We start from the raw sequence: 26,328 nt of genomic DNA on the forward strand, positions 1-26,328 counted from the left end.
TTTACAAAAAATATTATTTTCAAGTCTTTAGAGGCATTAAAAAAAATTAATAATTTTTTTTTTGTTTTCTAACCAAATTTCGAAATTTTCACAGTATTTTTCAAAAACAAATTTGATATATTCACTTACCATAAGTTTTGATTACGCAATCTTTTTTGCACATCCTGCTAAAAAATTTTCAATCATATTTCTTTTCGCAAGAAAGTTTTGTGACCGTTTTATTTCTCGAAGATGTGATTACAATTGGCCACAAGGTTCTTGCATTTAAAAAGGTTAAGTTATTTTATTGAAACAACGTGAACAATAAGGACCGTATGCCAATGTCATATAATCCAATAAAACCTTTATATGAAGTATAAGTGAAGCTATCGAGTATAAAACTGCCGACAGTGTGCAAATTGATCTTCACAAATTTCATGCATAATATATAGTACTGCAACTTCAGGCCTGAGGCCATTTAGCTGAAATAGTTTTTTTTCTTAAGACATAATCATCTTCTTTAAAGCTAAATAAACATTATGATGATTACAATGATTACAAATACGCTTTATTAAATACGAAAATGAAACCTTTATTTGGAAAGCCCCACATTTGGTTCAAAATGTCATAAAATTTGATTTTAAAAGCGAATATATTCGATTTATATTGAATAAAATATTTTTGTTTTCCTGAGAATTTTAAATCCTTCGATACTTTTTAATGCTTCCACCTAAACATATTATATTTTTAACTATATCAAATAAAGCTCAAGAAACAAAAAAAGAAAAAAATCTAATTTAATTACCCCATCAAAATTTACTCTCAACATTTCTCAGTACATTTTTATTGCTTCTAAAAGAATCATTTCCCATTTATAGGTTTCTACCTACCAACCGAAATAAATTTTAAACAAAGGTACTTATAAAATTTAACACCTGCAACAGCTTCGAGTGAATATAATTTTCCAATTCCATAAAATTGTTCCCCCTTGGCTCACGCAAAAAAAAGAAACTTTTTTATTTCTAAATCCAGATCTCTTGTGAGGTGTTATTAAGTTCTTTCTTTCCAAACCTTCAAAATGTATTTTCAGCGTTATTAAATTTTTCGGACTGATTCCTTTTAAGCACCAGCTACAAAAACACCCACCATCAATATCGCTGCTGCCATCATCACTGTTCGCCATCGCGCCATGAGTGTTCTAATACAATGTCTAAACCCCCCGCCCCCTTCTACCGTTTTCACTTTTGGAGTTTCTTCATTCGTTTTTGTAACTTTTGTGATGATGTGAAAACCGGGAACTCTTAGAAAAACAAAATCCTATTCAATGTTGAACAAAAGTCCATACATATATAAAAGAGAAGAAACATCAAAGCAAATTAGTGTCCCATGACCTTCTATTCACCTTTTAGACAACAAACATAATTTTCAAATCACACCTCGTGCGATGATGATGATGGTTTTTCTGCAACCAGAAACCGATCCGATCACCCTCTTTTAATTCAATGAAAATTCGCACAATACTTCAATTTATATAGATACGAAAGTATAGGAGCAAGATACTAAAAAAAAACTCCCTTTTCTCATCGTCCTTTTTCTCGTCATCATCCTCGAACTGCGAAAATAAACTTTTACCTCTGTGGAAAATCGGAAACGTAATTCCTCTTATTTTCCATTTGAATAACAATGTCATCGTTCTGTTTTCACTTCTCTAACCTCCCTACCTTCCTATAGCCTGAATGAATTCTTCGATTTATCCATCCCGACAGAAACTCTCCCTCCTCGTCTGGTATGTGCAGGGAAGGTGGGTATAGGGTATAGATATTACCCTAAGCTTTTCGAACAACATAATCGAAATGATACAATCACAAGCAGGACCACCTGTTCGCAACAACACCAACATCTGACGCCTTTTGTAAATACGAGTGTATCTATAAATTTCAAATAAGCCTCCTCCGCATCCTTTCCCATTTTATCATTTAGGATATCCAACAAAAACCTACACACCTTAATCGAGTATCTCATTTTCCCTGCCATATAAACAGGACGACAGGTGGTAAATGTCATATTGAATGAAGAAAAAAAACGAGAAAGAAAAATAACAAATCTGTAGCACCTTTCAAGGATAATCCTCATTATTTGATTTTGAACTCGAACTCGAATACCCTTTCCGCTCTTCCAATCTCAAAATGTTTTCCAAATAAATATCTTATACTCGAGTTAATTCGGATCTCACTAAGAGAAGTGATTTATATCTCTGCTTTCTCAGATAAAATTAAATAAAAAAATAAACTCTGATTAAGTTGGACTTAATTCAACAATCATCAGCTATCAAAACAGAGACTGTGTATTATTATCATCACAGATGGTTCACCTTTCTGATTTAATTTAATATAAGACGCATCAGAGTTGCGAATCATTGTCTTTCTCTCGACAATGTCTCTGTTGTCTTCCACCATCAAAACAGCTTAATCCTTTGAGAACACAAGAAGTATGGTCTTATGATTTTTGAAGTATTGAGTCTGATGATAAATGTCACACCTTATTTCACACTCATCAGGTTAATTCACCTGTACATTGTACAATCCTACACAACAAAAACAATATGCACACAATACACACATACAATAATTTTCACAAGAAAAGGATAATGGAGTGAAGAAAATTAAAGCTGAGAGCAATAAGATCCACTGTTGCCATTGTCTTCAAACAATAATTCCTTTTGATAATCTGTTATTGTTTTTGTTATTTTCGAGATAAGAGAAAATGTTGAAAATTTATGTGTTGTGATAATTTTGAACTAACTAAGGATTTAAAGTGGAAGCTTTGTATTGAGGGACCTTGTTTAAATTAAATAGATGAGTATTTTTTTTTTTTAATATCATGGTCAGAGTGTCAGAGTTTGGCGGAGGGTTCTTCTTTCGGTCTGTCTTTCCTCACGTTTACATTGGCTCAACTGAGTTTAAACTTGGAAATTAAAGATTTTAAACTGATTTACGTCAGAATTTTTAATTTTGTTTTAATATTTTTGGTTAAGAATTGGAAATCCAAATTTTTTGTCCAAAACGGTGCGTAGCTTTGTATGAAATTTTCTTTTGCATTTTTTTCTTAACTTGGATTCCACCAATATAAAAAAGTGAGCCCAATAGAACAGTTGTTTTGTTTTTAAAATTTCTCTGAAACTTATGAGCCGATTTAAATGTATATGTTTTCGTTAAAGAAACTCTAAAAATTGTACAGGTTTCGGGAGCTACAAATGGAAGCTTTGAACGGGGTGTCAAGAGAGATGCGGTAAACCGTATTGTTATGAGTAAAGGTAGTATTGACTTCTTGCGAGATGCCGTTTCATTATCCATGGAGTCGTGGTCGATTGCGTATCGTGTGTTTCCTCAAAACACGTTCATTGAAACGGACCGTTAGGTCATTGAAACTCATGGACGATTCCGAAATCATTTTAATATTGGCCGCAACGGTCGGGTTCCTAAGTTTTATACGACTATGAAGTGAGTGAATTGTTTTCACAAAACTAGATCCTTGTCACCTAGAATTGTGCAGGAAGGTGATTGAATGGTAAGGACTCCAGAAAATATTGAAAGAATTCGTTTTTATTTTTTGCAAAAAAACTTTCAATTCGATTTTTCTCAACATTTTTCAGAATGTTGAAAACAATATTTTTTATAAGATAAAATAAGATTGAAGCCTAAATTTTAAGTTTTTGAAAAGATATTTGAATCGATATTCAATTTTTAACAAATTTGAGTAATGTTTTTTTTAGATTTTTATTTTTTATAAAAAAAAAACTGTGAATTCGATTTTTCTCAAAATTTTATCAGATGTCAAAAACATAATTGGTCGTTACACAAAATTATTTTGGAGATGAAAACATATTTAACCCTTTCAACCCGGAATGCTGTTATTAAACTAACATGAAATATTTTTTGTTGAACCAATCAAATGATTAAACCTTAGTATATTTAAAACAAAAAAGTTCCAAAAATATTCATAGGGGGCGCTAGGTGGGCTGGGACACATATGTCCCACACGGCTTTTTGAGTGGGACATATTTGTCCCATTAGGCTATTATAAACCAAGATTCAGAAAAATTATTTTCTAAGTAATGTTTTTTATTAGTTTATTTTGTTTATAAATGGCGGAAAAATGAAAGAAAAAATAAATATGAATTCATGTAAAAGAAATTAAAAATATAAAAAATAAATATATAGATCTTTTCACGTATGATAGCTGGCGAAGCAATCTTTGCAGAGCGAAATTTGGCACTCTTCGCATATAGTTTTAGTGCGTCTGTATCGTTTGTTGGCACTGCAATTAGTGAATTTACAACACTCAGCATCAAGAGCCTATAAAAAACTTTTTTCCACCATTTTGTAGATTTCCTGTCTACCTCGTACAACCCTGCTAGTTGGTCGGCCCGATCAACCCCACCCATTATCTCTCTATAGAATTTGATAAGTTCAGGACATGGTATGGTCATTTGTCCTCCGTTCTTTTGCTTTTTATTGACTTCGACGACATTTGCAGTATGACAGTTGCTCAGAACGGATACCTCCTTAGTGTCATGCCATTTTACGAACATTAGTCCTGTATTGCTGGCCTTGAAAGCTGATTCACCTTTTTTTAATTTTTGATGAATAATTGGTAAGCCCTTGCGGTTAGTCATAATAGTACCAAGAGCAGCTGGTTTCAGGCTTTCAAGCAAATTTATACTTGTAAAAAAGCGATCGAAACAAAGTGTAACGTCTTTCTCCTTGATTGTCTCTGCCAGCGTATTTACAACACGTTCCTTTTAATACCTGTTTTTCACGACCGCTGTAAATATTGAAGTCATACGTATAACCACTCAAAGCATCGCAACGCAGCCACATTTTTATTCCACGTTTGGTAGGCTTTATAGTGGCATGCACTGCTTCAGTGATGAACGGCCTTTGAACTTGGTCATAGACTCGTCAATGCTCTGGAAGGGGCTGTCTTGTCTTGCTCTCAAGAACCGGTGCTTCAAGCATTCTACTATATCATCAATGTAATACGTTTTTCCTGCTCCATCAGGCTTTTCTGGCGGGGCGAAATACATTTTTGAAATAAGCATAATAAACCGATCCCGTGAAATTGCATTTTGCATTGCCTCATTTCTAAGCGAGACATTTTTAGACCAATAATCTTTGGTATAAGGCACTCTGTTGTAGGACATAATTAGCATGCAGCCAATAACAATTTAATTTCTCTCTCATCAGTTAGTTTTATTTTGGTTGTACGTTTTTTCTTTTGCATAATCTGAAGGCGCTCATTAGTGCATTGAGCAATGTAATTGAAAAGGCTTTGAGGGAAGATTTTTTTAAAAATTACCAGTGAGGTGTCAACACGATTGAAGTCGTCATTTACAATTGAATCGCGGTAAGATTCAGTCGATGCTCAAAAGACGGTTCGAGATTTGACCAAAAAGTGGGAACATTTTGGTCATTTTCACTGGATTCTGAAGAAGTGTCCTTATCGTCTTCTGTATTAGAATCATCGTCTGGTGGTTCAAAAACGCTTTCACTACCACTGAAATCTCCATCATCCTCATCATCGGAAAACGTTATGTCAGACACAGCTTGATTTGACGCAGCTCTTTTGGCCATTTTATTTGCTGTAAATCATTTTTTCGGAAATCACATTTATTAGAAAACTAGCTACAAAATAACTAACGGGATATATTTGTCCCACTTATGTATGATGGAAAAATACTAGCGGGACATATATAACCCATTTCACAATAATGATGAAAAAACTTGTAATATAACACAAATCTGTACAAACATAATTTTTACTGTGTTCACAACAAATCAAATTACCTTTTTTTCACTATTTATTCACAAATAACACTAAGAAATACTCAATTTTATTATTTTTCGCGAAAATTAGTTGTATCACACAAAAACTGTAACCAGAAAAACAACTGCACCTCCAGTATAAAAAAAAACCGTTAGAAATAGTAAATCTGCGAACTGAGACAAATTTTACACAAATCAGAAGTGTATTTTAAATTTCAGAGCAGTTTGAACTTTCGCTGGGACATATGTGGCCCAACAGGGTCGAAAGGGTTGTAGATGACAAATTTTTTTTTCAGTTTTTTTGATTTATAAAAAAACCGTTGAATGGATTTTTTTCAAAAAATATATTTCTTTGATATCACGTTACAATATATTATATAAAATTTAATTCAAGTCTCTAGCGTTTTTGGTTCGTAAGATATTTAGGGTTAAACAAAATGTTCACCTTTTTTTCAAACTGTTATGGTAAAAAAAACACCCACGCAATTTTCTTGAAAGCCCTTTGTGCATCTTTTTGCTTTACTCTCCGTATAACAAAATTAATTTGAAATCGATATCTCTTCTGGTTCTTGAGCTATGGAAGGCGAAAAAAACGTCGCGAATGTACGGACATCTTTCTAAAAATCTTTTATTTCGACTCTAGGGACCTTGAAACGTCGAGAAATGACAAAATTTTCAATTTGGAAGTTAAAAAATTTGTTGACATAAAATTCTGTTTTTCAAAAATAGTTTTTTTTTAATGTTATTTCAAAAACGGCTCGAAGTTCAGGAGTAACATTTATATTTAAACTCAATCATTAACTGCATGCCAACAATATGTTGCTTGAACAAGCGGTGGGCGGCAATTTTTTGAAGAAAATTTTCTTCAGCGACGAATCACATTTCTCACTCGATGAGAATACAACCAACATTGTTGTATTTGAATTCCTGAAAATCCTCAAATAATTGAGGAGTATCCATTACATCCACATAAGTCGCTCTTTGGTCCTGAAGTGTGATTAAACCTTACTACTTACTTACTTACTTGGACCTTCCTTCTTTGAAAACGACGATGGACGACTGGTATTGAAGAATACTACGTGGAGAATATGTGGCTTCAACAAGACGGTGCTATATGGAACATAACTCGAGAAAATATGACTTTATTTCAAGAGATATTTCATGGCCGCGTAATTTCTCGTCGTGATACAGCTGAACTTTTTTTGTGGGGTTACGTGAAAGACCGTATTTATACAGATAAACTTTTAACGCTTGAGCACTTAAAAACCAACATTCGTTGAGTTATGGCTGAGATACAGTTGAATATGTGTTAAAAAGTTGTCGAAAGTTTGGTGGTCATTAAAATGATGTTGTTGTTATAATTTCAACTGTCAAATTTTATAATAAAAAGCAATATCATGAAATATAATAAATACTTTTATATACTTTTACTTTTATATATATATTGTTAAATTTTATAAATGCGATAGTAACTTTGTCTGTCTGTTACTCAATCACTTCTAAACTATTGAACCAATTTGCATGAAATTTGGCATGGAGATATTTTGATACCCTAGAAAGAACACACACGCGCTTCTCATGGGAAAATTCAGGTTGGCCGATCGCTTTTACGCCTAAACTACTGAACAGATTTAGATGAAATTTGGTAAGGAGATAGTTTGAGACTTAAGAAAGGACATGAGTTACTTTTGATCTCGGGAAAACAACGCATTCAAATGGGAAAAATTACTTTTCATGGAATCTGACCGCTTTCACTCCTAAATTACAAAAGATTTAAATAATATTTAAATTAAATTGGTACTACGGGAAAACAACGCATTCCCAACCTGTATAAAATAAGTTGTTGAACACGTTAAACTTATCATGAACGTATATAAATGCGGGCTTCGTGCTACGGCGGCGGGAGTGCGGCGGCGGCGTGGGGGAGGACATCGCTGAGTGGGTCTACCCGAAGGGGCACACACGTGAGGGCACACGCCGCCGGCCGTGCCGTTTTCGGACGCATGCAAATTACAGAGAAATCCTGCAAATTATTATTTGTCTCAAACCCATCAAATTATTACGTTCTGGCCAAGGAAGGAAAAACAAAAAACGTCGTACATAAATATGTATTGCAGTAACCCATCTTCATCTTAATATGTATTAACCTAACTTAACCTAACCTATGACAATCACACTTAGTATGGGCTCATCCCATCTCGGAACTTTTTAAATATACGAACAAAAAAGTACAGCTCAGGTTTTTTCATACTACTATCCAAGAAAAAACTATCTAATGTGGACGAAAAGCTAGTATTAAACTTGTTTTATTTTCATTTACTTTTTAAACCGCAAAATGGATAACCCTGTATTTATCGAATAAAAGATCACAATTAATGATTGCAATTTTGTCATTTAGCAGTTTAAGGCTCCAAAGTCAATTTAAAACTCTTAAGATTAAATTAGTCAAGTTATCGAGGACAAACAACCGAAAATTTCAAGAAACGGGTATGGTGCTGTCATGTCTTTATCCGTATATATTTATAAAAAAGTAAAAGTTTAAATCCTAATACTGTCTATTAAATTGTGTATCCTAAAATTCTGTTTGCTCAAATTTCTGTATTTCAAAATGCTGCAAATAAGTTAGAAAAAATATTTGTATGTTTAAGTAAAAACGTGCGCCTATTTACAGAATTTCGAAATGCAACATTTTTAGAATTTTTCATAACAAGGTATTATAAAAATTTTGCATAATCCATGCTTAAGTAAGACATTTTAAAACAGCATAAATATTAATTCTTTAATTGGAAAAAACATTTTGTGTGTACTCAAAGAATTGTTAGTACCTACCTATTCAAGTATTAAGTGACTTTTTTCGTAAAAGTATAAGTATTTTTTTACGATAACCATAGATTTGAATAAATGACTCATTATTGAATCCTTTAAGCTCAAATATCAAAAGTCAATTTTCAAACAGTATTTTTAAAACAGTATTTTTTTCTAAGCTTACAGTATTTCTAAATATAAAATTTAGTACGCAAAGCATTGTCTAAACAATTAAACAGTATCATTCAATATCATCCAGAACTTTCATCATAACGAACTGTATTAAAAAAGCTGCATTGATTTCTCTTAAAAATAAAGGATTTTTATAATACTTAAATGAAACATTTTATTGGAAAACTCTTTATATACTTTAAAAATGAGTCTGTAATGATTTTGGATGAAATTCATGTTTAGTACAAAAATAAAAATTGCAGGATTTTGATAACATTCGAAGTTGAAAGTGCTCTGGATATGCCAGGAAAGAAGATGTATACTTTTTAATAATAAAAGGATTTTAAGATTAAAATTATGACTTAAGGTGTTTTGTCCATTTAGCACATCTACAAAAATTTAAATTCAAAATTGAAGTGTTACAGAACTATGGCCAAACATTTTCTACAGAAATTTTTTCATTCATAATTACGAAAGACAATACTTACTTACTTTCTGAGAAAAATTGGTTTCTTATGAAAATAAACATTTTTCTTTTAAAAAAAGAAATATATCTTTTCTGATTTGTAAAGTTCTTTTGAATTAATATAAATACAATATAATAAAGGAACTATTAATCCTCTTGTAGGCATTAAATTTTTGTTGTAAGTGCTCTTGCACAACCGACTGTTCTCTTTTTACAATACAGTTCTGTAAATAGAAACAGAAACAATCTCAATCGTATGATCCTCCCGCTATTAAATTGTAATACATACATTCCGTAATAATGAATCTTCAAGCACATCTCTCGAAGCTGTTTAAGCGTTCTTCTCTAATAAACTATCATAAAGCAAACATCGTCTTTTTTTACGCTCGGTCGAAAGCCATCCTACAAAATTCAGAAGTGCGATTTGAACCTATATTCTTTGTTTAAAATTAAACGAAAAAGTTTATTTTGTCGTGTGTTAAAATTCTTTTGTTACAATGTCCGAAGTGTTTAACCAGTTTCTAAATAAAGCAAATGTTGCTGTACTAAAAAGAACTTTGCTATATCTTGGTTTAAAAACTGATGGCTCTAAAGCGGTATTAAGACTACGTGTAGAAGAAGCAGTCCGGAGCCTTACTCAGGAGAATCTTCAGAACCTTATGCGAGAAGTCATGCCTGATGAGGAGCAGAATAGCTCAGAATCAATCGATGACAACGTGTCAGTGCAAAATCAAGAGGAACAACACGAGGAGCTGCCGTCAAATGCCAATGTAGATGAGGAATTACACATCCTAAGAGAAGCATGCAAGAAGAGGGAGGAGATTATTTTCCTAAAACGCAAACTGAAGGAGCTTCAGTTGGAGGATGCCCAAGAAAATCCTAGTCCAAGACAGATCCATTTATCGCACAATTTTAAAGACATGGAAGCCCTATTATGTGCATTCAGTGGAGACGACAATTTTCCTATTGATCGTTGGGTAGAACAGTTTGAGGAGTATGCTGAATCTCTTCATTTAGATGATCGAACCAAGTTCATTTTTGGAAAGAGACTCCTTGCACACTGCGAGGCTGTTCGTGAGGTCCTTGAAAACGAGAATCTGGATTGAACTGAAAGATGCTCTTGTAGGTGAGTTCAAACGTGTTGTTACTAAAGCTGATATTTTTAGTGAGCTAAGCGCCAGAAAAAAACATCGAGATGAAACCATACAGCAATATGTGTTGTCGATGCAAGAGATAGCATTGCATAACCCCATAGAAGAAGAGGATTTAATCCAGTTCGTAATCAAAGGCATATCTGATTCAGAAATTAATAAGAGTATGCTTTACAACGCAAACAACATTGAGGAGCTCAAGCACGTGCTTCGAAAATATGAAAAGTTTAAGCACAACAGTCGTGACAGTTTTGCATCTAGGCCAAGCACATCTCAGTTCCAGAGCAGTCAACATAGGAACAAAAATAATCCATTCAGAAAGTAAGTGCATACGCCGATTCCACCTGCTAATGGGTCATATACCAAAAAAGAATTCACTTGTTTTAAATGTGGTGTCCGTGGACATATCGCTAAAAATTGTACGAGCAATAAACCAGTCTTGACTCTCAACGATAGCAGCAACGACGACGGAGAGAAAAACGTGTCTTCAGAGAAACGTAACAACGCTTCTTATCAGACAAGAAGTACTACCAAGCAGCAGCAGCGTAGTCCAGATTCAAACAACTTTGAAAGAGAGGTTCGTTATCGTTTCATCGATGGACAATCAAATTTTGTTTGCACTCTGACGACACTTTTAGACTCTGGGAGTCCGATAAGCTTTGTCCAGGAGAAGTTTTTACCGCAATCTCTGATATCAATGGATAAAAGCAATCGATCATATTGTGGAGTAAACAACAGTCCGCTTCATGTGTTGGGAAGTGTCAATGCATTTATATTTTATGATAATTTAGAGACTAATTTGTCTTTATTTGTAGTGAAAAATCAATCAATGAGTTATCCAATTGTACTTGGGAGAGATTTCATCAACACAATTGGTATGGTGTTTCAGAGATCTGAAAAGATATCTGAAAATCAAGAAAATAAAATTTTGCAAGAAACTTCCAACGACAACAAGTGTCATCGTTCTTCAAGTGTAACGTCATCGTCATCACAAGTTTGTCCAGAATTGCATGCCTGCATGAAAAATTTGTCTTTGTCTTCTTCAAATCAATTTCACCGTCCGAATGTAAGTACTTTTAATGAAGAGGTTGATTTTACAGAACAAATTTTAAATATAGATGTTGGCAATAATAACTTAGAGTTTGATATAAATATTAATCAAAATATACCGTTTGATATCCGGGAAAAAGTTCAAGAGTTAGTTAAACCAGCTTTTTGTGAAAATTTTAACAATCAAAATAAAATCAATTGTGAAGAAATTGACTTCAAAATGAAAATAGTTTTGTCTAAAGACGTTCCTTTTCACTGCCCACCTCGTAGGTTACCTTATACACATAAAATTGAGTTGGAAAAAATTCTTAATGATCTGATTATCAAAGACATAATACGTGAATCGAACTCGGAATACGCGTCGCCAATCGTTCTTGTCAAAAAGAAAAATAATGAATTGCGATTGTGTATAGACTTTAGGGAACTCAATAAAATAACTGTTCGCGATAATTACCCTTTACCATTAATTGAAGACAATATTGATAGATTAAAAAATAAAAAATACTACACAACACTTGATCTGAAAAATGGTTTTTATCATGTGCCGCTCGAAGAGGATTCAATGAAATATACGTCGTTTATCACACCGATTGGTCAATATGAATTTACCAAAATGCCTTTTGGGCTTAAAAACGCCCCATCCGTTTTCGAACGTTATATGAAGCATTTGTTCGGTAAATTGATATTGCAATCGAAGATCTTGACTTACTTAGATGATATCCTCATTGCGACGGAAACCATTGAAGAACATTTAGATATTCTGAAAGAGGTGATAGAAATCGTTGTCAATAAAAACTTGAAACTAAGGTTAGAAAAATGCGCGTTTTTGCAAAACGAGAATACATATTTAGGATATAAGATAACCGAAGCAGGCGTAAGTCCCAACGAAAACAATCTGAACGCCATTCGAGATTTTCTTTTGCCTAAATAACTAAAGATGTCCATAGTTTTTTAGGGCTTTGTTCCTACTTTAGGAAATTTATATATCAGTTTGCCAATTTAGCCAAACCTCTCTACGATTTGTTGAGAAAAGACGCACCTTTCATTTTTGGCCTTAAAGAAGCTGAAGTCTTTAAATTATTGAAAAATAAATTGATTTCGGCTCCAGTGTTATCAATCTACAGCCCACACAATTTAACGGAACTACATTGCGATGCCAGCATGCATGGCTTTGGAGCAGTCTTGCTTCAGAAGCAGAGCGATGCCAAATTTCACCCGGTGTTTTATTTTTCTAAGCGCGCTACAGACGCCGAAAGCAAGTTTCATAGCTATGAACTTGAGACTCTATCCATAGTCTATGCTTTAAGGCGGTTTCGTATATATTTATTAGGGATTCCGTTTAAGATCGTGACAGATTGCCAGGCTCTAGTTTTGACCTTAAATAAAAAAACATTAAATCCGCGTATATCACGGTGGGCGTTAGAGCTACAAGCATATGATTATTCTGTTGAGCATAGGAAAGGAGATCGAATGTCGCACGTCGATTCATTAAGCAGATCTTTTAACATCTTACATGTCGACGATGAATCTTTTGAGTTTATACTCGCAGCCGCTCAAAGACATGACCCTAAGATAGTTTCCATAGCTTCAGAGCTAAGTAAGACTGAAAGTCCACATTATGAAATGGTTGACGGGCTGATTTATAGAAAGACAAAAAATAAAATAGTTTTTTATGTCCCTTCTCAAATGGAAGACCAGGTTATTAGGACGTATCACGAGTCACTCTGCCATTTGGGTGTTGACAAATGTTTTGAGCATTTATGTGGATCCTATTGGTTTCCTAATATGAAGGAAAAAATTAGGAATGTGATCAAGGGCTGTCTCAAGTGTATTTATTTTTCACCAAATTCTGGAAAAACAGAAGGAATTCTTCTTCCAATTCCAAAAGGTAACCTTCCATTCGACACCTTACACATCGACCACCTAGGTCCGCTCCCCACCTCGCGTTCTAATAAGAAACACATCCTAGTCGTAGTAGATGGTTTTACTAAATTTACTAAGCTATATTCTACGAAAAGTACCTCTAGTAAAGAATCAATTGAATGTCTAAAAACTTATTTCGAGAATTTTTCTAGACCTAATAGAATTGTGTCCGACCGTGGAACCTGTTTTACCTCGAAAGAGTTTGCCGAGTTCCTAAACTTAAACAATATTTAACATGTTAAGGTGGCCACCCACTCACCGCAATCAAACGGTCAGGTAGAAAGGCTTAATCGCGTTATAACACCTATGCTAGCCAAAGAATGCGAATCGTTTTCCACAAGCAATTGGGACAAAAATCTTGACAAGGTAGAATTTGCAATAAACAATAGTGTTAATAGGAGTACAGGTTTTACGCCTTGCAACCTGCTTTTCGGGAGAGATCAAAAGGGAAAATTTTGTGACAAGGTAAAAGAGTTTTTAGCTGAAAATATTGAGTCAGAAGGACTTAATTTAAATGAATGAAGGAAAGAAGCTGAGGAAAACATTGAGAAAGATCAAATTAAAAATAAAAAGTATTATGATAGACGTCATAAAAATCCAACTGAGTATAAGCCAGGAGATTATGTCATGATCAAAAATATTGACACAACACCAGGAACAAATAAAAAACTAATAGCTAAATTTCGCGGGCCGTACGAGGTTAAAAAAGTTCTGCCCAATGACAGATATGCAATTGGAGACATTGATGGGTTGCAATTGACCAGACTGCCTTACAAAGGTGTCAGTACTCCGAATAACATGAGGCTATATTTGGTCCCAGAGATTGATTTGAAAAATGAAGACAAAGACATTGGCAATACAGTTATAAATTAAAATCTTTGACCTAATAAAAAAAAGTATATTTACATTTGAATAACGATATTATTACAATAATTAAACTGATATATTTTGTTTACACAGCCAATAATGTCGATGGAATTTGTCTTAATTTTAGAAATATTTTATTAAATTTGCATGTATGATTTAAAATTTTAATTTGTATTCAATTATTTAACTTGTATAGTATTTTGCACGAAGAAAATCATGTATTTCGAATATGAGAAAAAACGAAACCAGTCAATAATATCTTATTATTATTGATTGAATCAAGCTTTTGCATTGTTTTTATATATTTTTATATTTTCGAATATAAAATTTTTATGAAATGTTTAAAGATTAACTGCTAGTTTTACTGAAACGCTTGTATGTTTAAAAGAATTTTATAATTATGTAAGAAAAATTGTAATCGGGTCGATTATACGGTCAGGATGGCCGAGCTGTAGGCATTAAATTTTTGTTGTAAGTGCTCTTGCACAACCGACTGTTCTCTTTTTACAATACAGCTCTGTAAATAGAAACAGAAACAATCTCAATCGTATGATCTCCCCGCTATTAAATTGTAATACATACATTCCGTAATAATGAATCTTCAAGCACAGCTCTCGAAGCTGTTTAAGCGTTCTTCTCTAATAAACTGTCATAAAGCAAACATCGTCTTTTTTTACGCTCGGTCGAAAGCCATCCTACACTCTTTTTTTAAACCTATAAGAACATGAAATCATCAATACTTGGAACATCATCAATACTTAGAACGCCAACTTATGATTATAATTTAATTTTATTTAGTTTAACTCAGTTGTTCAAATTTCTGTCAGATAAAATAATAATTAATATTAGTTCTTGTTAAAATATGAAACGGATTTCATAAATATTAAATTAAATTACATTTTTCTCTTCAAAGTTCTTTTGAAATACTGATGTGTGTATGTGTGTTGGACAGGACCTGACCATAAATATCTTATAATAATATTTGTGCTAAAACCTTACTAATAGTAATTTTTCTTTTCATAAGAACACATCAAATTTATTAAAAACACATCTTCTATCCATTTTCAAAATTATTAATAAGAAGAAAAAAATTACTAAATATTATTTCTTCTCTGATGTCGATACCAAAGCTACCTTCTTAGTTCTTATAAGTTCCTTATACCTTTTATCTTCTTTTATATTTCTTTTTTCTTCTTTTATCATAAAATAGACTCTGAACTTTTACTATACTTATGGTTTTTTTGTTGTTGTTGTTATTCATATATTTTATTTTATGTTTCTTTTTTCTACTTCTTTATAAAAACTTCTCTCATTGAAGAAAATACCGGAAAAAGGAAAACATCTTTTTCTATTCAGGAATAAATATATTTCTGAAAAGGATAATAAGATTCAAATGGAAGTGATACTAAAGGTAGGGAAGGAAGTATAAGGTCTAAAAGGTATACAAGTAGATACCTATTCATATAATAGGTATACCAATTTCATAATGTTTTTATTCAAGTAATTTTTTGTGTCGTTTTTGTTGTTGTTATTGCTGTCGAAGTTGTTATTATGTTAAATGCGAAGTAAATGTTTCTGCCTCAAGAACAGGTCGACCTATATTTTATAATAAATTAAGACCTATCCGATTGACAGTAAGAGGATATTAAATAGTTTTTTTATTTTTTGATTATGTTGTTAAGATAGGAAAAGGGAGATAAATACATTTCTATAGAGTAAATCTTAAAAGTCTTGAATAAAAAAACATATTGAAGAATCGCCTCTTATTATATTTTTATCGGTCTTTTGATTTAGATGATATTTGTTAAGCCACTTCAAAGGTTGTTTACCTAAAGAATGTTGAACATTTTAATTTAACAATAAAACAAACAAAAATTAGAAAGCATTTAAAAGTTTGGATATTTTAAGTGAAATTATATTGATATGAATTGTTTCAAGCTTCACTTAAAAACTAAAAATTAAAGTTTTATGGTGATGAGTATTTTTTGAAGAAAATTGAATTTCCTGAACAATTATCTCTGCTTTGTTTTCTTTAGATCCTGGTGTTTTCAAGATATTAGTAGAAAAGGATTCTAGTGATAATTCTGAAATAATACCTTTACCAGGTGAGATAATGCCATAAAAGGCCACTAAAGTAAATACATTTACAAAAAATGCTCAAAGATTGCATGTATTTGATAAAGAAAACTTAAAATGCTGTGAAAGGCCGGGTTCAGAACTTTATTCAGGGTGGGTCACACACTTAACATACAGAGTTTTTGAGCACGGCTTAAAAAAAAAGTCTTTTTCATGTTCTGTAAGGGATACTGACAAAAATGAAACATAATGTGAATCAGATCTTTGTATTCACTATTTCAAAAGCTAAGGTGACAGTTTTTTTTTATTAGATTCTTTTAGAACACTATTGTCCAGAAAGGCATGGGGTTACTATTTAATTTGGACGGTTCCCTACATATAAGCATTCTATTATTCTAGGAACTTTCAAAATATACTCTATTCAAGAGCTTTCATGTAATAGTATAGAGGGCCTTTGGGTGAGTTTCATGCAGAAATGTTAGAAATTGTCCTGAAACGTAGCTTTTTTCCCAAAACTTATATATTTTTCTCTTATTGGTATTTCTTTAGAAGGAAAAATGCTTAATTTAATTCAAACCGCCAGCAAATGAGAAAAATTGCCAGAAAATGTTGATATTTTTTCCTAGGAGAAAAAAAAAATTAGTCGTAGGTTGGAGCTGGTGCTTGAAAACAAACGTTAAACAATTACTCTTAAAAATATTTTGACCAAAAGGACTTAAAAATTGGAGAGAAAAAATATTTGATTCTTGAATTTAAGGAAAATTGGTGCATTTTGGTACACAATTTAATAAAATAGAAAATAATACAAAATAGGCAAATGTGTTGAGCAAATTAATTGGAAAGGGACTATAATGTCACACTCACAAATTACAAGTTGCAGAATCTCTCTTCTCACTTCAATTCTCGAGAGATTCAACTCTCTTATATTGATTAAATAGATAAGAAACTGTCAATTTTGTTGCTTTTTGTTGCTTTGATATTCTTAAAATTCATGTTTAAGTCTCAATTCTAGAATATCCAAAGCAAAATCACCTCAAAAGTTCATTTCTTCTATTATGAATATCCTAAAAGATGTTTGTATTTCAAAGATAACCAATTAAAAAAAAAAAACAAATTTATGGAAATCCTTACACTTTTAATGAGTGTCAAATTAAATAGCGACGAGTTTCATGGAATTTAAAGAGCGGTCTTTTATTTAAGGTATTTTTTTAACGATTTTACTTATTTATTTTTTAAACAATCATTATGTATTTAAACAAATATTAATAAATCGAATTATCTATCTATAGTTTTCTCTCAGAAAAGATCTTATGAAAATAATTTAAAGCACTTCCAAAATTTTGCTAAATTAAGAATTTTGTGAAAACTGTTCAGGTTATTAAAAAGATATTAGCTATTTTTGACAGCCATACCTCCTTCTTGGTGAATATCGTTGAATTACTAACAAATTTTAACAAACTGAACTATAAAAATTGTTAAAAGTTCCTGATCAAGTCCTTAGATTAAATTATTACTATTGGCAACAAAGTGCATAACAATAAAATAAACATGTCCATTATTTCATACAATTAGTTTTGAATTCAAAGAATTTCTTTCGAAAATTATTTAAAATTCTTTTTAAGAGGGGGGTCATGAATCCTACTACCCCTCTCTGAATCCACAATTTTTTCCGCGGGTGAGTACTTAATCTTAAAATGTAGGGCTTACATTTTTAGTAAAACGTTTTATTTTACATTTATGACAAGTTTAAACTATGTGACCGCAAAATACAAATAGCCGCCCAAAAAACAGAAGGATTTGGTATTAATAAAACTAGCTCACCCAAGACATGTTGTTTGACTTTTTCATACCGGTGATAAATTGTCAACAAACTCCGTAACGTCAAACTACGTTCTTTAAAGTAGTATTGGATAGGTTCAAGTTAAGAAAAACCAAAAATAAATGCTGGTGTGCCACAGGGCTCTGTTTTGTATCCGACACTTTTTCTAATTATTATTATTGCCTTCTTACTGAAATTTCTGATTTACCTTTGTGTTTTTACCATCCATAGAAAGTTATTGTAATCGGTCCTATTGGCCAAATTGAAAATTTTGACATTTCTCAACATCTGGAACAATTTTGATAAAAATCGAATTGACAGTTTATTTTTCATCTCATTTAGCAAGGCAAAAACTTGTTCATCCGATAAGAAATCACTTCCAAAAAAGCTCCTTCTTGTTTCCTTTAAAGTAGGTCATTTTCCAACAAAACGAATAACGTCCTCTCTTTCTCTAAGATTGCACATACTGCACTCCAATGGTAATTCGGGTTTATGTGGTATGAAATTCACGCTTACAAGTTCGCTTGGGAGTCTAACCATTGTTGAAATCTCGTTCACACTATTTGCATCACTGAAGTATTTTCTGTCAGAGAGATTGTGGTTCAGCCTTCTATAAATAGTTTTGAATAAGGACTCGGAAGCTTCAGCTACATAATCTTCTCTATATTTTTTATCTACTTTCGCAATCAAATCATATAAGATATCCTTGCAACTTGATATGCTTCCAACGTTTAAATTGAACTCCACGTTACATCCTTCGGCGAAACAATTCCACTCCCTGTACCAGTTATTTTGATTTTGTACTGCTGTAAGAGCTACTTTCTTGATCAGTCGGGAAGCAGGCATATTGAAAACTTTCAGTAAGTAGTCCGCTTGCAGTTTAAGGCTTTTGACGAATAGAGGTGAAAGTCCTGTCTCTAGCATAATAAAATAGTTTGGTATGTTCAATTGCAGACGAAATACTCTTTTCACGTAGTGAGTTAGTAGTTTCTCCACTGTCAGAAACTTTTTACAACCCCAAACCTGGGCGCCTTAAAAAAGAATACTCTCCGCTGCAGCTTCAAATATTTTATATTTTATACTATGTGCTATGTTGACGTTAATAAAAACTCTTTTCCATGCTATATTTAAAGCTGTTTTTGCAGTTTTTCTACTAGAAGCTTTTCCATGTTTAAGTTGCTCGAAAAGATGACGCCTAGGTATTTGTACTCCTTGACGCATTTAATGTCTTCTCCGTTAAACACCCACTTTTCATTCGATGCGTTCCTCCCATTTTAAAAATCATCACCTTGGATTTTTGAGTGTTGCCACCCAAATTCCATAAACAACAGTAATTGTAAATCTTGTTTATCATAAGTTGGAGTGTTTCTAGGGAGTAAGGAAACGAGACTATATCATCCGTGAACATCAATGCTTTAATACGCTATCCCGCAAAGTCAACTCCTCCAGGTAGAAAATCAATTAGATCATATTTTATGAAGAGCGCAAAGAGGGTAGGACTCAGTGTGCATCCCTGCCTCACTCCTGACGAAGTTGCAAACCAATCCGAAAGTTCCTTTCAACGAAAATCCTAGATTGTAAAATTTGTAAAATAAGGCACCTCTCTTGATCGTGTCAAAAGCTGCTTTGAAATCAATGAAAAATACATACAATTTTTTACCCTGCATGCAAAAGCTTTTAGCAAGGCTTCTGAGGACAAAGGTATTGTCGCTTGCAGAGTATTCGGATCTAAAACCAGCTGGACACTCGGTTAGCACATTTTGCGTTGTAATCCATCTTGTAAGTCGTTTCTGTAACATTGTTGTGAAGATCTTATACGTTGCATTTAGAAAAGAGATTCCTCGATAGTTCGCTGCATCCAACAAGGATCCTTTTTTGTGTATCGGGAATATTACAGCAGTCCTGAATTCATCCACCGGAAGATTCCCCTCAAAAACATTATTTAATAATGTTACCAGATGTTCTTTCAGTGTGACGCTTCCGTATTTGTAGAACTCTACTGGAATACCATTTGAACCTGCTGCTTTCCCATCTTTAAGTGTCCATAAAGTTTGTTCAAGTTCATGCATACTAAATTCTGGGTCTAAAATTTCGTTCTCAAATTGAGGAACTGCATAATGCCAGTTTGCTAATGTTTTTTCGTGATTAATTAGATCTTTGAAGTGAAGAAAAAGTGAATTTGCACACAGTTTTTTGTGTATTACTGGTTGTTTTCCATTTAATTCCCAAACCAGTTTCCAAAAGTTCCTAGCGTTTTTACAAGACAGCAATCTGCATGCTTGTTTTTCTTCATATTTCAACTTTTTGGCTTTGCATAGCTCTTTAAATTTCCTATTGGCCTCTAAGTAGTTAATGCTAAATGAGCTTTGGGAGCAACTCCGAAAATTCTTCAACCATGCAAAAGAAATCTTCCTAGCTTTATGGCATTCTTCATCAAACCAAGGCTCATTTCCTGAATTACATCCTTTTCCGCGAGGCTGCTGTTGGGGGTAAGATTCCTTTATGGTTTGCTCTAACATTTGAAAGTCGGTCTTTGATGTGTCTGTAGTCTACCATCCAGTTGTTGTCTGTATGCCGAGGCTTACGTATCTTCCAATTAACCAGGGCAGTGATTTCATCATCATATGGTTGAAAGTGCCGCCGTTGGAATGTTACAACAATGGGAAGGTAATCCGAATACGAAAATTTTCTAACTTCTAGATCCGTCACCAGTGACTCCCAGTCTTCACCTAGGATTGCATAATCAATCAACGATGATCCTTGGCCTCCAATAAAGTTAATAACGTTCATTACTCCTGCCTCTAGCCCGATTCTTGCTTTCAGGTATTATTACTCTCTACTAATTTTATCTTTTGAAAAATATTGTTGTCAACATTCAGTAACATTTTGAGAAAATTGACATTTTTTTTTACAAAAATTTAAAACCTAACAAAAATTAAAATAAATTGGTAAAAATTGAATTTCGACTCAAAAATCTATTCAAAACTTTGAAGTATTGGCTTTAAACTAATTTTATTTAATGAGAAATATTGTTTTTAACATTCCTATTGTAAGAAAAATCAAATTGACAGTTTTAAAAAAATAAAAACCTAAACAAAACATTACTAAAAGTTGGTAATAATTTACTTAAGACTCAAATGTCTTTTCAAAAATTAAAAATATTGGCTGCCAAATAATTTATTCTCACTAATCCTAATCTAAAAATCCAATCCCCATTTTACATAAAAATTAACTAAAAAAAAATAGTACAAAAATTTGGTGAACATTGATGTCCGGTTCTCGAAATTTCTTTCTCATTCATCCAATTTGTATTTGTTTACATAAGAAATGAAATTTTTTAAGAAATGCTACTAAAATTGGTGAAAATTGGCTTTCGACTAAAAATCTCATTAACAAAAATATATTTTGAAACCATACTATTTCTTCATATGCAAAATATTGTTGTTAATTTTTAAAATTCTTAAGAATAATTCAACTGATAACTTTTTTAACAATTGAAAACCTAGAAACTTTTTAGCAAGACAAATAGACAGACGGGATGGAATGTTATCGGTGTGGGTCGCATCATAGCCTCTTTTCCATTTATATGTTAAAATCATCTGAGGCGGTAGGAACTCTCAAACGTTTGAAATTTAGCGAGATTTTGGTCTGACTTATTTCATGTATTATTTGAGGCAATGTTTTCCATTAACATTTTCAATCTGTTTGTTTACTTAAAATAACAATTTTTGTAAGTATTTGAACTTTTGAGGAAAAATGTTTAATAACTTTTAAAAATATTTTAATTTCCTATTTCAAAAATGTATATGCTACGCAAAGTACCTAAGCTTATCGTGTTGTCAAATTGGATTTTCGGCTAAAATCAAGCATTACTATTTCGGGAACTATAGAACTTTCGTTAACTTAAAATCGTCAGCCTGGAACTTAGTTCTTAAATTCTTATTTTAAACTTATTTTTACACCAACATTTTTTAATAACAGATGATTCATTCTTATTTAAAAATCTGATTCGCATGAATATTATTTTACTCCTATTTCCCATTTATACTATACTTACACCTAACGACCGCCATAACCACACATTACAAGTCACTAAAAAATAATATTTTCTGAAGCCATGTCGCGTCAAATATGACAGACGTCTGTGTAGATATTTGTTTTATATTTTTTGTGGTTGTTTTTGTTATTTTTCAATTCAAAGTCCATAAAAAAGTCAACCCATATGAATTTTAACTATACAACTTCAATTTCCAGTTCATATATTTATGCATTGCGATACACTCCTGCATCAGAGCGAAATAAAAACATATACACCGCAATTTTACAAATATGCCTCGTTTTTATTTTCTAGCCTGCTTCCATAACCAACCAAGCTTCCTGATGGCAAGGCAAGTAAGCTTGCCTCTATGTCAACAATATTCTCCCGGTTAGCATGCATCTCATACCTCGCTTTCTACATCGGTTAAGCCATTGCCATAGTAAAGCTAAAGCCATCAGGACAGCAAAGGATACAGAATGATGCATTTTTTTTTTACATCCATAAACCTACACATAGGTATATAGAAAAGTTCAAACAGGAAATAGTGTAGAGGATATGACATAGCCACGTCGTCGTTGGTTGGTTTGAGTTTAGTACAGGAGCACACTAAAAAAACGGCTTCGAAGAACCCGCACAGGACATGAATAACATTTTATTTTGTTCTTTTTCTGTTTTTTTTCTTTGCTCTGCCAAGGACAAGGGAAAATACCAACTTTGGAAAAAAATTCTCCAAGTGATCAAGGCAACTAGGTTTTTTGATTTCTGCATCATCATGGTAAAGATAGAACATAGAACTTCTGAAAAATGAAAAAAACAAAGCTAACCAAGTCGTTATGGTCACACATGGAAACTTTCAATTGCAGACATTTGCTTCAATTTGTTGTTCGATTCCGCTCATATTCTTTTCTTTTTCCTAACAGCCTTAGTATATTTTTTAGTCAGAATGTGTATACCTATGGACATATACGTTGAGAGCAGACAGAAAGGATATACTGTATATATCCTTGATTCTGAAGGTCTTTGCCTCAGAACGCGTTTGTTAAGGAAAATGCATAAGGATTCATAAATATAATATGGAAAATTGTATTCTATGTTCACTTCATTTTTAAGCCATAAAGTATAAGGACTATCACTTTGACTATGGCCATGAAATATCCTTAAATTTGAATATTAAACAGGATTTCGTGAGTTTTGTTTAGAAAAACAAAAACTGAAAAAGTAACAATCAAACCTCAAATCAAAAAACGGAGAAAATTGTTTTTCTTACTTATATGAGAAAAAATACAATCCCTAAATTTAAACCTGTTGCCTTAGCCAACCACCCCAAGCTTCAAGCTTCAAGCATCAAGGATCAAGAATATCTTTATTTTGCCTTCTGGTTTGCAGCTAGAATAACAGCAAAACAGCAAGAAATAACTGACGGTTTCCGGATCTAAGCATGCATACTGTTATGTGTGTTCATCCATATGAGCAAAGAAAAAGTCACACACACACATTCATTCATCAAACCCACACAATTTAACCTTTGGGAATTTTATAACGTATGGATGGATAAGGATATACCTCAAAAACATACTTCCCCATAAGGATAAGGAAACCATACCTTTTCATATTAACAATTTTGAACTAACAAAATTTATGTGGAAAGGGCAAAAAGGAAGAAAAAGAAAAAACACATCCCGCGACCATTTTCATGGGGTTGAGGGAAATGAAAAAAAAATACCTACATACTCACCTACATATAAATACGTATGTATATTTCTTCTACCAAAGGCTCTAAAACCATTTTCGGGGGATTTTTAACCCGTCTGGATAAGTTGACGCTAAGTAGCTTCCTGGAAAAGCTATTATAGCGTCTACCACCTTCAGCGATATATTTTCGTTTTATATGAATAAGTAAAAAAAAATACGGCTCAAGGAATTTATAGTATGTGTGTATAAGTGTGCTTAGTATGTTCCATACATATGATTTTCAAGCAGGAAATAAACATTTTCTAAGAAGGAGTTTGGAGTTAAGGGAAATTATGTTTTCATAAAATATACGTACGGAATGTATAAGAAAAAGTTATATTACTGCCTATGAGTATACTCAAACACATAAAGTTTCAAAAATAACTCAAGGGTTAATTTTGACTTTAAGCTGAAAAAAAAAATAGACTTATTTTTGAGTACAGAAGACTTTTAAACTTTTATAGCATATATATATTTAGATGATGGGGAAATGCTTATTTTCAAGACTAAAAAGTTTTTGATTTTTTGATTTCAAACAACAATTAAATAAAAAAGACTGTTAAGGGCGAGTAGACAATTGGTCTAAAATGATCTGCAATTAGGTGTTGTTAGGTGTTAAATGTTTCATGAATTGCCAACACAAGTCAGTATATAATCAGTTAGTATAAAATTTTCCTCCATTAAACGTTTATTTTCCCGTACGAAAGTTTATGCAATTTATTCTATGAAGTTTTCAAATTCTTTAAGACCTTTTCCTATAAAGCTTTTACAGTATTGAAAAGTCTTGAATTAATAAAAATAAATGAGTAAGTTGTATAAGTTGTGTGCAATAAAATGAGATTCCTATATAATTTATGGAACTTCTCATTACTGCATTTTGTCACTCCAATTCGCTAAGGCCTCGTTGAGGGTTTCAGACTGCTTTGGTCAATATTAGCCTAAGGGATTTTGATTGGAAATAATAATACCAATGAAATCGGGGTCAAATCTCAGTTGCAAGGTGGCCAACTACTACACTAAAGATTGATGTCAGTTAAAAATATAACATTTTATGACTCTAAAACAACCACTGTTAACTAAAACTTTAACGTTGTTCCCAGTCCCAAATGGCAAAAATCTGTTATTCTCAAAGATAAAGAAATAGTAGTTACCTAGTTACCTCCAGCCACAATAAAAATAAGCAGAACAAGCCGAACAAGCAGAATTCCACGCTGGATCCTCCTGTATTGATCATATCAACACCCTGCGGATCATTATTGAGCAGTGCGTTAAATATCAAGCACCACTACATCTGCTGTGAAGAAAGCAACATGTGATAGATCCAAGTTTTCAGGGTTGTATTCTGTTGCCAATAATGTTATTGTTGGTTATAAACGATGTACTACCTGCAGCATATTTAAAACAAATGGATTACTTGGACGATTTTAACTTAATCTTTTATAGGATCAAGGTTCTTCATCAAATAACAACAAGTGTGGAGAGAGAAGCAGAAGTCATGGGGCTTAAAATGAATTCCGACAAAACAAAAATGATCAGCCTCAGACCCGACCATCCTCTCAAATAAATATTTCCTCGTAACCAGTGGGAAAAGTGGAGAGCTTTCAATACCTTGAAAGCATTGTCTCCATCGAAGGCGGAACCGAACAAGACGTCATCTGCCGCATTGGCAAAGCAAAAATCGGTGTTCGGTATGCTATCGAAAATTTGAAGGAACAACTCTATCAGCTTAAGAATAAAGCTATGACTGTTCGCACAAATTACAAATCTGTGCTTCTTTATAGGTGCAGCACGTGGAAGGTTACTTCAGCTTTTACAAGGACGCTTTTAACATTGGTGAATATATGTCTTCGCAACATCCAAGGATTTTCTTGTCAAACCGAATTTACAATGAAGGTCCTTCATAGAAGGACAGGTCAGGAACCTATAAAATCTATAAATACGAAGACGTAAGTGGCAATGGAGTGGACATACGCTTCAAAAAGGTAACGAATGCATTGCAGGCCAAGCAATGCAGTGGAATCCGTACACACAAGAAGGAAGAAAAGCTAGACGACCGAGAAGCACATGGCCCAGGACAATTGAGGAGGCATCACCATCCCTAGGCAGGAATTGGAGGAAGCTGAAACACATCTCCGGAAAACGCACACAATGCCGTGTAGGCGTAGTAAAGGCCCCAATGCCCCTTAAGGATTTCCCAAAGGACTTAAAAGGTCTGAGGACCTAACTAAGTAAGTAAGTATGTACAATAGGTGTGATCCATTTTGACCAATACATTAATTTTCAAAAACGATTGTTTTAAGCTACACAGCACTCACTTTAGAAATCATCATTTACTTTTTAATATTTTCCAGATTTAAGAAGAAATCACTAGGCTTTGAAGTTTACTGTCTCTCCAGGATTGCTTCATGAGAAATAAAAGATTAAAA

Source organism: Eupeodes corollae, chromosome 1 (genome assembly GCF_945859685.1).
Source record: "Eupeodes corollae chromosome 1, idEupCoro1.1, whole genome shotgun sequence".
In the NCBI taxonomy this organism is placed as follows: Eukaryota; Metazoa; Arthropoda; class Insecta; order Diptera; family Syrphidae; genus Eupeodes; species Eupeodes corollae.